Raw genomic sequence first — 15228 nt, forward strand, 5'->3', positions numbered from 1 at the left:
TTCTTGAAAGTTCTGTAAAATTTCTGCAGCTACCAGGCCAGCCTTGAATTTCGTATGGCAGGTAAGGGCTCAGTTCTATGTTCCTCTCCCTCCATCATTCCAGTTAGTTTTGGCTTGACTAAGTAAATCCTGGTGTTCATGACTAAGACGAGTACAATTCCCTCACCGCTTTATCATTCTGAAATGTTCTTGCAATGGGGAGCATGCTTTAATACTGTGGTTTCTCTGCCAATTTGTGCATGTGTGGGCTCAGCATCAGTGGTTTTGCCTTCTGATAGCAACTCCAGGCTCTCTCTCCGAGTGGTTTGAGTGTCCCAAGTGACATATTTATACATAATAAGATACAGCAGTTATTGATCTGTAGATTTTGCCAGGCCATACAGAGAAGATAAGAGGGGAAGCACAGAGAAGAAGGCACAGAGGTGAAAATGACTTTTCTAAGGTCATATTACTGACTGTGTCAGAGCCTGCCTAGACCCCAGCTCTCCCAGTCTCTCTCTCTAGTGAGTTATCCCCTGCACCAGGAAACCTCTCCAGGGTGATTTAAAAGAGTGTGATTTTAACCAAGCTCAAGGCCTAGTGGTCTAATGAATCTTCTCCCAACGACTGGCATGCACATAATTCATCTTGTTCTTCAGGATTTTGTGACTAATACAAGAGCTGTTCACCCTAACCTGCCTCTATGATTCATTTCTGTTTTGTACAGCCTTTGTTACTCAAACTGTAACTCTCAAGTGCAAAGGGTAAAAACAAAATTAAAGGTGATATCTGACGGCAGATGGAAATTTAATAATATGAAGAGTAAAGGTTGTCCCAGGCTCTTGTTCTAAGTTGTGACAGTGTTTAGGATGGTTAGATATTGGCCAAAAATAGCAAAAATATTGAAATAAGAACTCATATCTGAACCTTTCTTGCTGTGTTTAATCCAGTCTTTCTTTCCAGGGTCAGTCTCTGTTACAGTGGTATCATGCTAGGATAGACATATAGAACTGTTTAAGTTGGAAAAGACCTTTAAGAGCATCAAGATCATCAACTGCTAATCTAGCATTGTCAAGTCTACCACTTAGCAGTGTCTCTAAGCAACACATCTACACATCTTTAAAATACCTCCAAGTATGGTGACTCCACCAGTGCCTTGGGCAGCCTGTTCCAATGCCTGAGCACCATTCTGGTGAAGAAATTATTGTTCCTAATATCCAGTCTAAATCTCCCCTGGTGCAACTTGAAAACATTTCCTCTTGCCCTATCAGTTATTACTTGGCAGAAGAGGCAAAACCCACCTCACTACAATCTCCTTTCAGTTAGTTGTAGAGAGTGATAAGGTCCCCCCTGAGCCTTCTCTTCTCCAGACTAAACCCCCTAAAGTCCCTCAGGCATTCCTTGTCACACTTGTGCTCCAGACTATTCGCCAGCTTTGTGGCCATTCTTTGGACACTCTTCAGCATCTCAAAAGTGTGATAGTAGGCAGATGGTTAATTTACACTGTGAGTTAAACCTTTTGTCGTTTGCAAATTTGATGTCTGTTCGCCGTGTGCTACAGGTGAGCTGGTACCCAGGTAGTACAAAGGAAAGACTAAGCTATACCTCCTTCTCTGCCTGTCTCCTGGTTTGGCACCACGTCAGATCCTTGAATGCATTCAAATTTTTCCTATTACCTTTTTTACTCAGTCAAATCTCTGCTTTCTGTGTTTATTTAATCAGCTTGATAAGATGATTAACAGTTTAAATATATGAAAAGTATGTTCTGCTTTAATATTTTGGGGTTTATTTTTTATAGCCTGCTTCAGAAGGTGTGGGCCTAAAGGAATGTAATAACTCCTGCACAAAATTGCATGCTTCCTTTTACTAAGGAGATGTCCATGAATTTCATGTTATTCTTATTAACCAAAGAAGATCAGTTTGGTTTTGAATCAGCTGTTTCACTCTAGAGAAGAATCAGGCTTCATGCTAAGAGATATAGAAAAACAGAGTTTAAACACTCAGTGACTTCTTTTATTATTTGAGTACAAAGCTGTCTGTTCCAAATAGCAGCATTGAGCTCAGCTTTGCTATACTCCACCAGCTGCCCTTTCCAGTAATGACTCCATGACTGCTAGTTAGCAGGAGGAATTTTATTTAGGACTCACGTTTTGATAAGATTTAAGACTTGGAAAAAAAAAAAAGCCAAACCAAAATCCCAAATGACAAGCACTGCTAAGTATGTGGTTAACTGATTACGAAGCTCAGATCTAAAGCAATACACGCTTTCAGGGAAATTGCACAACGTAAGCCCTTAGGGGACAGGCTCAAGTAAAACGAAATGGGGTTTGCAAATTCACTGAAATTAGGTGAAGCATTCAAGAGCCATCGCCATTTAAAGAAATTGATGAGCCCCTGTCTTTACGTGCAAGGCCACAGCATTAATCATTCACGCAGACAGAAATGGACTATAGTTTTCAAACAGGATTTGCTGAGAGGTGTTGGGTGGTTTGGAAAATCTGTTGTTATAGCTGGTGTTGCGTATAGTTAGGTAAATGTACAGGCATACAGCTCTCACAGCTCTCCCTACACCCAGTTACTACAATGCATCTATCTCATCCCGTAAGCAGTGCTGTTTTCAACTGACACTGACCATCTCTAGAGCCTTCATTCAGTTCATTTGGCATTTTTCTGAGACAAGGTTAAGGTGCCTGCCTGAACACAAACTATCCAGAACAAGTCATATAATGTAAGGGTGGTGGAGCACTGGAATGGGTTGCCCAAGGAAGCTGTGAATGCTCCATCCCTGGAGGTGTTCAAAGCCAGGCTGGACAAAGCCTGGGGTAACATGATTTAGTGTGAGGTGTCCCTGCCCATGGCAGGGGGGTTGGAACTGGATGACTTTAAGGTACTTTCCAACCCTAACTATTCTATGATTCTGTGATTCTATGTCCTTCTCCTTCTTGTCCATGCCTTAGTTCCATGATCTATGCAAAGTACAAAAGAGGTGTATAGATCTGACTTACAGAGTTTTCACAAGATAGAGGAAAAGAAGCATTTGCAAGATGAAATGAGTGAAAAGTCCCATTGGATTTCATTTACTATTGGATTTGGGGGAAGTCCAGACTGTTGCTATTTTCGAAGCTTTCATCTCGTTCATGCATTTCTTGGCTCCTTCCTCTCCCACCATTAAGGTCTGATCCTGATACCTTTTACAGGCAAAAGTAAAAACAACCCATGGAAACTGTGTCATTGATTGCCATGTAAAAATCTCACATTACATAAGGTATTGGGAGCAAGTAAAGATCTCAGGCTCAGATTTACAAAGCCTGCAGTTAACATTGGCCCAGGGAGAGGTGTCTCAGAGTGGAGGTCTGCATGCTCAGAACTGGTGTCCTTTAGAAAGCAGTTCACCAGAGCTCCCCTCTCCTGCTCATCTCTAGTGGCTGCTGTCCAAAAAGAGCTTAAAAAGATCCCAGTGTAACTTTCCCAGAAGAGATGTCACCTCAATGTCTTTGCTAATGTTTCGCTCTCCCTGTAACACAAGGCCCGTGTGTGAGCTGAGTGCATGATGACTTCCAGGGTTTAACTATGCAGAGCCAGACTGTGTCCTTGGTATACAGGCTCTGCAGAGATAACCCTCCTCAGTGACAATGTTATCAAATAGCATTCCATGCAGTGTCTGGATGGTGATCCATGGGATGAAGCCCACTCTCAAAGCCAGACCTCTATGACACCCATTTCCAAATCCTCTGCATTCAGTGTGCGTTAAGATGTTGCATAATCCCAAATTCCAGACTTCTTCCTGCCCACAAAAAAAAAGGAAAACAACAACAAATAAATGGGATGCTGGGATATGTGCAAGGTAATACAGCATCTATATCATAGAATCACCAAATGGTTTGGGTTGGAAGGGGCCTTAAAGTTTATCTAGCTGCTTCCATTGGCAGAGACACCTTCTGCTAGACCAGGTTGCTCTAAACTCCGTCCAGCCTGGCCTTGAACACTGGCAGGGATGGAACAGCCACAGCTTCTCTGGGCACCTTGTGCAAGTGCCTCAGCACCCTCACAGTAAAGAATTTATCATTTTATCTAATCTAAACCTACTCTCTTTCAGTTTAAAGCCATTCCCCCTTACCCTGTCACTACATGCCTTTGAACAATCTCACCTCTGTGGCTGCTGTGTTTGACAAATCCTCACTCATCCTGCTCTTCCCCAACACGGGTGAGCTCTGAAGCAGAAAGCAAAGTTATGGAATATGTCATGCTCAGATCTCTCATTCACCTTGCAATACTGGCATAGCCTATCAGTACTGGAGGTAGACCATTAAATTTTCATCTCTGTAGGCCTTCTTTAGTATAGCAGATCCTTAGTACTGGTGAAAGGACAGATGGCATCTTAGCAACAGTCACAAATTCCCCCTTTTCTTTCCCAAATCATAAAACCCTTTCCTTCCACCTCCTCCATCAGTCAAGGAGAAAAATTTTGTCTTTACAATTGCAGCACTTGGCTGTTCATTCACAGACTAACTGCTTCAGCTCTCTGCCTTATTGCTATTCAGATTTTTTTCCCCATCCCATCCCATCAGGCACTAATCCAGCAGAAGATATCAGCTGGTTAGCAGAATCATCTGGGAAAACTTGGGAGACCTTAATAGACTTCCCCTTCCCATTGCCAGCACCCTGCTACTAATTCAGATAATCCCCAAAGCATTGCTCATTTATTTTCCTTTCTCTTTGTTTTTTTTTTCTTGTGGTTTGTTTTTTCTCTCTCTTCTCCATTTTATTTTTTTTGTTTGTTTTTTTTTTTCCTTCTGGCCCCAGCTGCATCTCTGCAAATTCGATCTCCAAAATGGAAGCTTGGCTGAGCTGGAAGCTGTCAGCACCAATGGTTAGTAACTGGCTGCAGCCACTTGCCAGGGAAGAGGGAAGATGGATCCCTAAGCGTCAAAGCAGCATGAAAAGTGACTACATCTAAATACTTCAGCACATGATTTCTTTCCCATTACTTTGATTCAAATCTCCCTTAATCCTCAGCTGCGTTAATGCAGTTAGTAGGTTATGAGTGCCGCATGTGGATGCCACTGGATTTGATTCCTTCACACAATTGGTTGGTAAATAATTTAGTACCAGTTTTGCCTGGAACGGGACCTGAAAATAGCCACGCTGCTTATAGCTTCTGCTTTCTCTCTTTCTGCATTTCCCCCCCCTCATGAGCATCAGGGGGTTGTTTGTGCAAGCACAGCCTAGCAGAAACTGCCATTTTATATGTCACAGCTTCCCCCTGTCCCTGCTCATCAGAATCTCTCCTTATCTATTTTCTATAAAAGAGGGGAAGGAGGAGTGGGATCAGGCCAGAGAGCTGGAGCCACTTGAACACTCCTGTCGCAGAGGCTGCAAACAGTAAGAATTTGCCTCAAATTCTTTCATCAAACCCAGTTTTTCCTTTACATCTGGCGCTTTCGAGATAGTGTGGTATTAATTTATTTGAAATTCTTGCACTACTTAAACCCAGTCTAAGGTAGAGGTGGCAAAGGCAGACGGAAAATGAAAAGGAAGGAACTTCTGAGTTTGGGAAGAGTCCTGAATGAGCAAGGAAATAAGAATTCCTCGGAAATGGCCAGGGTTATCTGTGACAGAACAAGTGCTCTGATCTCTCTTTAGGCACAGCCATAGTAATTCCCTCATCCCCTTTCCTTTCTTGATACAATGCTTTTTCCTTTTATTCACCATTGACCATGGTGCACCCCACTGTGCACAGTTTTCCACCCTACTGCTTTGTACCAGACAGCAGCCTCCTCACAAACTCGGGACTGACTTTCACCCACCAGAAACATGCTGCAGAGCAAACTGTGAATCCGTGCCTCTCATCATTGCTCTTGGTTCTGCTGAGGTTCTACTTGATCTGAACCATGGAACATTTTCCTTCTCCTATGCTTATGAAATGCTCATAAAGGCAGCAGATGACCTCACTGGTGTTTTTGTGAGGCTCACTTGACTAATATCTCTGAAAGCAGTGCAGGGGACAAAAGAAACAGTGGACAAAATTTGCTGTTAAGTGTTCTGAAGAGAGGCTCTGGTTCAAACCGGATAGAAACTGATAGACGAAATATTTCAGTCTGGGTTATTCAGGAGATTGGACAAGATGAAAGATGTCCAGATTCTCAATTTTTTCATGACTGCTAAAATAAATGGTGTTGGGACCTCTCTCATTCACTAATGAAAACCAACATGGAGATATTGTGTTATCAAAGTCTTAGCTTCTAAACCACAGTGTTCATATCCACACTGCTGCTCGTAATTTCCCTTACCCCAGCAGCCTGAGGTGTTTGCAAAAACACTGCAGGAATGATCCCCATGCTCAATGGGGTGGAATAAACATTTTGCAGATAGGAACACTGGGGCACAAATAAACTCAGAAAGTGTCTCTTCCATTGCTTAAATGCAACAACCTTCTCTAACACTTAGGAACCAGAGGAGTGACCTGCTCATTGGAGGTGGTGTGCTCCACTGAGCATTTGCAGATCCCATTGGCTCCTAAATGAGCAATGGTTGCTTAGCAACTTTAAGATAAAGGCCAACTATTTTGATGCCTGAATAAGATTTAGGCATTAAATTTCAGGGACCCACATTTGAGAGCTCTGGTGTAGTAGAGGAAATGAAGAACACATATAGAGATGGTGGCTGAACAGCAGGGACAGATCCAAGCCTGCTCCTCAATGCCCATTCAAATCAGAAGCACTCACTTGCTCCCTCTCTAGAGATGTTCTAGACCTTCAGTGTTAGCAATCACACTTTCTGTCTTGGCATGGTTAAGGCTGGCTCACTGGAACAGAGTACTTCTGGAAACAGGTCAGGTGCTTTCAAAAGTCAGTGCTAGAAATGGCAGTACACCCTATGTGCCTGCAGCCAGAACTGGTTTCCTTACCAATAACTTCGGTGCCCCAGCAATGCCTTTGGTGACATGGGCAGTAAAGGGGCCCATAGGCTGGTGGTAGGGCACTAAGCTGTTAATTAGGAGTCTCCAGCTTGACTCCCAGCCCCTTCTCGAGGGTCCTGATTTTGCTCAGACTGCAAAGTGGTGAGAGTGATGCTTCAACCACCTTTGTTGAGAGCTTTGAGAAGCTTGTTTCTCTCCTACAAATGCTACGCAAGATCTAAATAGCACTGTTATTTCTAGCATGTTATCCTGATAGCGTGAGAGGCATAAACAAGATCCGCATTTGCTGATGGTGACTCACTGTGAGCCTTTGAGGGCTGTGTGGAAGGGCTTGCTCTGATGTTTTTGCTGTTCTGAGATAGATTATTGATTCCCTTTATCTGGTGTTCGTCTTACAAACTCAAGGTGATGAGCATCCTGTTAGTTTCAAGAGCACTGGTGCTATTTTTCCACTGCTTCAAGGGACATAGAATATGATTCAAGTACCCTCAAATGAGCAAAAAAACAGGTCAACCTGGTTCATATCAATTAAACTGCCAACTCCAGGGGAAGGCTAAAAAGTAAGATTGGGTAACAAAAGCAGAACTTGCCCAGTGAGAGGGTCACAAATTTTCCACTAGATTGTATTTTGCTTGGCTTGGATGATTCCTTTTGTTGCTAATTTTGTTAGGAAAAGGACAGATCATTGAAAAAAGTGTGGACCCAGAAAAAAATCTCAGAAATTTGTAAAGGTGTTGTATTTTGACATTGCTGCTAAGAGAAAAATTCTGGTCTTTCCAGTTATAAAATAAATTGTTACTTTAGAAATGAAAGCTTGTTCCCAGATAATTAATGTAAGAAAATGTTTGAAATCTAATAGATCTATGTATACAGCTATCAAGTTTAAAAAATAAGGGTCTGGCTTTAACACAATGAGGGTTTCACTATTCTTCTCAATTTCTAGCAGAAAAAGGTCTCTCCAGCAGCAGCTGCAGCATCGATATTCCTTTCTTTGCAGCAAACCCTCCAGACAGAAAATGCTAGACATAGAATTTACCATACCTCTTTATGAAAAGCCTGGCTGAGCTCTCCCTCTACACCCCACCTTCTGCCTGTCTTGAAAGCCATAAATATGAAGAGGCCAGCTGAAGTTAACTGCAAAATACCCACTTGCAAACAGGTGTAACAAAAGAGTCTGAAATGAGTGTTCTGCAGAAAGGAGAGGGAGAGAAGGAGGTGGGATGGGGGGCGGAAAAGAGGGGAACAGGGAAAGAAAAAACCCCACACATGATTGAAGGTCTTATAAATGTAAATGGTTTGGCAGAAAAGGTTTAGCAGCCCTGGGTAGAAGATTGCACTTGGTGTTCCAAGGCGCTTATTTTCAAAATCGCAGTGCTGGAGCTCTTTCGAAGCCCGTCCCCCTGTTTGCTTTTTCAATCAGTGAATATCAGGTTGCCTCTTTCTCTTTTTTTTCTTAATCTCTGTGCTTGGATGTGCCAGGCTTAAATGAAACCTCAGAGAGAGAGCGAATGGGAGGTGTGTGCTCCAGACCTTTGGAAAAGCTCATCCCTACTGCCTTTATCACTACTTATTTATGAATCTTCCCTCTCCTGAACCCCCTCCCTCACTTGTTTTCCCAAAGCAAATCCCACTTTCCTTTTCAGATGTTTATTTTTTTTCCCTTTACATTTATCTATATATTTTACACCCAGTAAGTCAATCAGTTTCAAATTATTGGTCCCCAAGACAGATGTTTGGTGAGTCATTTAGCTGCACGAAGTTCTTCAGACGGTTTGCTCTTCCACCTCCTGTTCATTTAAAGCATCTTTTGAGGCTGATTTTTCCTTTTCAAAATGTCTTTCACTGCCGAACGTGTGCTCCCACCGGGTAGTCTAATGATGTTGGACACAATATGTGTGAACATCTCTTTAGAGGCCATCTCCCCTAGGCTACATTCTTGCCTATAAAATCATTGTTTATTTAGTCCTTAGGCCTAGGAACCATCTGCAGTCCCCATGGCTCCTGTTGTTTTTAAAGTCCTATTAAGTTTCTGCACTTCTCCTCAGAGCATTATTTTATTTCTAAACAACAGACAACTTCCTGTCAACACGGCTTCTGCCAGGCAAATTAGAGATGACAGTTTCATTCTTCTGACTATGGCAAGCTCTCATCTGATGTTATTTAATGTGAAAAACAACTGTTATAGAGAGAGTGATTTAAAAACAATGAGGGGAAAAAATAATAATAATCTTAAAAGAAAAGATGGAAGAGGGTGGCCCAGAGACTGTGGGTTAACGTGCTCAGGTAGCATTTGCCAGTCAGGAAAACATAAGGAATTGGAAGGCTCTATATAATGGTTATAGCGAAAGAGAATCAATGAGTGTTGACTTGATGTCTTTTCCAATCTTTTTTTTTTCCTGGCAGGAACTGAAAACATTTTTGTTTGGCCTGGTAGGGTTTATTTTTGCTTTCTCTCCTTGCTGTCTTTCCCTCCTCCCATTCTCCCCTTTGCTGAGTAAGCATTCAACCAGGGAGAGTAACTGAGACTTGTTCCCTCAGGGAGAGCCCCTCCTGCTCACCCTCTCTTGGCCACAGCACCCAGGAGCTATGAGCTGACATTGGGTATGAGAAACTCAATCTTTGGCTGGCTAGCATCTCAGAAGCAGGTTGTTCTCAGGATCAAGAGGCACCTCCCCACTGCGAACCACTCTGTAGGACTTTGTCACTGTGTCTTAGTAGAGGTGCCTCACTTGAACAGCTCTGGTTAGAAAAAGATGAAGTAACTGTACTAATGTTAGTTCCAGAAGAAGGATATCTAAACAGCTACCTCTGCTCTAGCCCTAGAGCCCTCTTTTTCTGCAGGCAAGTCAACTAGCATAACTCATGTCCATGTATCTAGAAGCACACTTCTCCCTAAAACAAGATGGCATCATCTATTCTTCCTAATAGAAAGGTTGCTGGCTTGCAGTATCCCCCCAGAATGGACCCAGGTATTGTCTATGAGAGTGCTAGCTGGCCAGCCTAGCACCGTGACAGTCTGTACAGTGGTAGCAAAGCAATAATGGAACCAGAGCATAACACCTTACCCAAGCTCCCTCCTTGGACACTGAGAGAAGCATGGTGTTTTGTCGTTATCCACCCTCTAGATCTACTCCTAGGAGCACTAACCTGCTGGATATGGCTTCATGCTGACTGCTGCTGATGAAAGTGTAATCAGGGAGAAAGCAAAAAAAAAACAGTAAGAAAAAGAGGAAACCTGTGTGACCTCTTGAACCAGCCAACACCTTACTGCATTAGTTCTGCCACTTGTGCATCAGCTATGATAGCTGGGTAGGAAGGCTGCTTTTGGTAGCATTCATAAAGCTGAGACCTGTAGGGAGAGAACTGTAGATGGAAGTGGTTAGAAGGGGCTGATGTGTTTTAGGAGGAAACCACACCACAGTTATGCTGTGATTCTGGAGCCAAACACTCAGGCATGGAGGAAGGAGGTTACGATTGCTTCTGTAATCATAACTCTGCCTTCTTCTGAATGTGCGTCACAAGGTTGTGAATCAAACCCTCACTTGATGGAAGCCTGTGTAACTCCTTTGAAGTTTAAAAAACTGTGAAATTATATTGCATTATATTAGTGAAGAAATGGCACATTACACTACCAAGAAAAGAGGCTGACATCAATGGAGCTATACTGATTGACACCAGATGAATAGCTGCCTTTTGCAGCAATCACAGGTTGGTTTTTCAGATAGTACGATATCGCTTCAGGTGAGTGTTTCTGCAACCTTAGCTATAACATTGCCATATTTTCACAACCTGTTTGTCTCCTTGAATGCTCACACTGCTTCTTCTCAGTCAGAGCAGTCCACACTATCCTTATCAACTTAGATGGTTTATCTTCTCCTTATGGTTTGTATTCTAATCACCTGGTCTCCTACCATCAAGTCTAAATTTGCTTTTGAAACAGCAGGGTTTGTACTGAGGTACAATTCAGGGGGATATGGCAATTTCATTACTATGAAGCTCATTTAGTTACACACTTGGGTGGTCTGTATAGTCCAGTAAATATTCGCTGTTTATGCTGTGGCTGTGAATAATCTCTTGAGTGCTGTTGTGTTCTAAATAGGTTTTCATCCCATTCTCAACACCAGCATAGTAGAGTGCCTTCTAGTCATGCATTAAGTGATATGACTAGTTTCTCTCCAGTGCAACCTCTTTTGTCATTTTCTTCTCAGGGGGGCAAATTTAGGTACATGATCACTTTGGTTTTTGTTGGTTTTGTTTATGAAGTCTGTCTTTATGTCTACACTTGAGGTATGCAGTCAGGAAAGCAAGCTGAGGAAGCATCCCTATTTCTACAGCTGAAAGATGGCTGCAGTCTGTGATGGCCACAGTTTTTGTGGAAGCTGCTTCTATAGAGACCCTGAGAAACTTTTGACTGTGCTGCAAGCCTTTCTGTTTCAGAGCTGACACTGTCATTTAGAGCTTCTTACTTCAGTGGAAAGCTGTTGTTCATATGGCTCCAGATGAATATTCAGGCTATTGAGGGAGACCAAATGCATACAGGCTAAGAGGTGTAATAATGAGATTTTTCTCCAGTACTCCTCAGGAAAGTTGGGACTTCTGGCCTGAGGGGGCAAGCTCAGAAAAAGTTCATCATTCCACAGGAAGAGACAGTGGGGTGGAGAGCATTTGCAGAACTAAGTCTACCTCCACCTATTGTTCCTCCATCCTGAAGGTGCAGGAACCCTTCACAGATACAGAGTGGGCTCAGTAACACTGTTTTCTCTTCTGTGGTGTACTGACATTCAGTCCTTCTCTCTGTAACAGCCTTCCCAAATGACCCTGGCAAATCTCTTAATATGGATTTCATCTGGTTTGGTTTAGTATTGTGAAACCTTGTGATGGAGTTACAGGCAAGCTAGTCACCTGTGGCTCCCTTTAGAGCCAGCAGAGAAGAAAAGATAAGTCCAAATGGTGATAGTTCTCCACCTAGAACACAGAATAGGGCAGTTGACTTTTGGAGGAGCCATAGAACACCAGCTGTGACTTGGTAATGAAGGGCTAAATCTCAGGCATGGCCCCTCATGTGAAACCTACAACATGGAGAGCAGATCACACAGGGTCACGAAGGAAAAGAAATCCTTCAGATGGAGGAGAGTGTATTCCCATTCTGGGAAGAAAGCATAGAGGGGATGAGTTAGTGTATCAGTACATGAGAGAGATGGGGTATGTTTTGAGGATGGGGTGGGAACGCTGTGATGAGTAGTCATGTGAATCTGTTCCACTGCACAGCCAGACCATTGGCACATCCTCAAAGAAGCTTTTCCAGTTATCAGTGATGTCTCCACATATTGCGTATGTTTTTTTTTCCCTTTATACAGGGGAGAAGAGTAGAGGAAAAAGGGGGAGAAAGGGGGAGAGAAGGAAATTAGTTTGGGTATTACAATTGAACCCAGGCAGTATTTGGATGTGACTGCAATTAAAATGGAAGGTCTTTTAGATGTAGGAACTAAATCCTGCCTCATAGAGTCCATGGAGAATGCAGTATTCAGTAACCACTGAGGCAGGCATACATTATAAATACATCTGTAACTACTAGGATAGGTGTGAAAATGTAATTAACTGGAAACCTACTGAGTTTAAATGGACTTTTAGTTGGTTCAGGGCTTTTTTTTCTTCTTCTTTAGCCCTCCCCCTTCACATTCTTAAGTTAAGTTTAGACTTGTGGGTCCTCTAACTCCCACTGGCACAGTGTAATTTAGCAAAGGTTGTTCCAGCCGAATTTGAAATTAATAATTTCAAATAGGCAAATCAATGATATTTAAAAGCTCCCTCCTGTGTGTTTGTACAATCTGCACAGGTATAAAAGCTAATCACATCTTGCTGGGGAAGAACATTTGTTATTGGTTTTAAGTAGAGCTTGGCAGTTTGGGGGGGGATCAAACATCATGTTTCTTTCCAAGGTGTGCATGTGCCTCTGTAATTTAATATTTCTCATTAGCTTAGTGCTGGGGAAAGGTGTCAGTGCCGACAAGGAGGGGCCAACCAGCCCCCTGAGACACCATCCGTCTTGTATTACCATGAGATTTGCAAATAGAAAGAAGCGGATGTAAAGGGGATCTTGCAGGATCTGAAATAAACAAATAAAGATAAGTTTTCTGAGGGTTGGTTGGACAATGAAAGGCTAGGTTTAGTTCACCCAGCAGTTGTCCAGGAAGACGCCAAAACACAGACTTCCTTCAGATATCCATGCAAATGCTGTGTAATATCAGTTGCAGAAGTCCTTGTTGTCCTTTATCATGATCATAGCACTTTTAAATATCACATAGCTCATGAAAAAGTATCAGAAGAAATCTAGATTTTTTTATAAGAGCATTTCTTTCTAATACCGTTAATTTATTTTAGCATCCACCTGGAACTAAGATATTGTAAAACCACTACTGACATCTGTTCAGTTTAGTATAATTTTGAATGGTGTTACTATCTGCAAATATTACCCAGTTTCCAAGACCTTGAAGACCTTCAGCTGCAACAATTTCTTGCAGCAAGGAGTTCCATAGGTCACCTCTGCAGGAGGCAAGATATATTCTGATCTACGCCAACTCCAATGTATAATTTATATTCTGGATTAGTATTTTGCCTGTGCTTTTACATGAAAAGATCACATTCAGCCCAGTGCTGTCTCATATGGAGAAGAAAAGCCAGCTGGCTGTGCTGAAATACTCTTTCAAAAAGTTCCAAGAAGGAGGAAGACTCTCACATTTGTATTCTCCTTGCAACATCTCTTAATAATTTAATTCCCATTAGAAGTGCCTGTGTTGTAGGGGGGGGGGAAGATTTATAGAGAGATTTCACTCCAGGTTGGGTTTTTGTCTTTCTGTGTTTTCTTGGCATTTATCATGCATGTTTTAATTTGGATCTGAGTCTCGCTACCATCTGGTCATTATTGCAAAGAAATATTCATTTTCTCTGAGTGACATGGGCTTCATTCATCATGGAACTAGCTGATTGCCCCTTAGTTTTTTTCCCCATTACTTGGAATGAAGACTGAAGATACTTAGCACCAGACATAGCAGTAGTCAATAAAGTTTGCAAAGTCAGTGGCAGCTGATAACTGGGCATGGGGAAATTAAGAGACGTTTTAGGCCCTGATTCTTCCACTCATGCATGGGAAGTACAGCATAGAAGACTAAGACAGCATTGCAAATGATAGGAAACGAGTTAACAACTTCATTCCCCTTCTACTATCCAACTGTGAAGTGCTGTCATTGTCAGAGTGAAACTTTGAGGGGTTCGCTCCCATCTAAACACAGGGAAGACAAAATGGAGACAATTTGCCCCAGAGAAATGTTGTGACAGCTACACTCTGTTTTTCCCACAAAGGGAACAGACCTCCAGGCAAGAAAACCTCAGAAATAGTGGAAATTCTTCTCGAAGAGGTCTCATACTTCAAGCACTGGGGGGAAATTAGACACAATCACTTTTAGCTTCTTACTCTGCATGAGCCTTCCCTGGATGCCAGTCATTACAGACAATGGGAAGTAAGGAGGAAAGGGAGAGACTCTTAATTAGGTTTAGGGTTATTCAGCATGTGCATTGACCCATAACTGCATCTGCAAACTATTTGCAAATAAACTGCTTGTGACCATTCTTTCCCTTCCTTGGTATATCCCACATCCTGTTTTGTAGTTCTGTGAGCTAATCCATCTTTGGTTCCCTTTGTTTGCAAACAAACAGCCCTATGCAGCAATGCAAAGGGGGAAGCTGTATATGTGAGTGGTGATGGAGGGCTCAAGAGGGTGTCCTTCAGTTTCTGTATGCTGTGAAAGCCAGGTGTCAGACAGAGGCTTAGGCTACACAGTCTGAAGCCCTTGAACATCATTGTTAATATACCTTTGCAAATGGGGTATAGCTAAAAAAGGCTGGCCAGGGGCAGATGGCAACTTGGGATCAGTCAGGAGCAGAGACAGATGGCAACGTGTGACTGGTTGGAAGACAAATTATTGCATGAGATTAGCTGGAAATGGAAGGGAATTGTAAAATGGGACTGATTGGAAATGTAAGTCTGTACAGTCATTTGTAAAGTGCTGAAAATTAGACCACCATCCTAGCTCCTTTGGCTGTCTTGGACTACATAACTTTCTGAGCAGTGCAGAATCACACAGATCTGTAGAAAGTAAAGTGACCTCCTAGGGATAAGATCTGGCCAATATGATCTCACTATGACCTCTGGATTTGGTCCTAGAGGTTGGCTTCTCTTTTGGAGAGAACAGGACCACTGGTAGCAAGCATTGCAGTTTAGTGTTCATCAACAGTTGTCACTGTGCCCAAGGAAATATGTTTAACAGTTTTTG

At 42.5% G+C, this 15228-nt stretch overlaps 1 protein-coding gene across 50 annotated transcripts in view; it reads left to right on the top strand.

The window, feature by feature from the left end:
* The window catches only part of CELF4 (CUGBP Elav-like family member 4), a 709268-nt gene that overhangs the window by 440474 nt on the left and 253566 nt on the right, over positions 1-15228 (top strand). The window lies entirely within an intron of this gene.

Source organism: Melopsittacus undulatus, chromosome Z (genome assembly GCF_012275295.1).
Source record: "Melopsittacus undulatus isolate bMelUnd1 chromosome Z, bMelUnd1.mat.Z, whole genome shotgun sequence".
Lineage (NCBI taxonomy): Eukaryota > Metazoa > Chordata > Aves > Psittaciformes > Psittaculidae > Melopsittacus > Melopsittacus undulatus.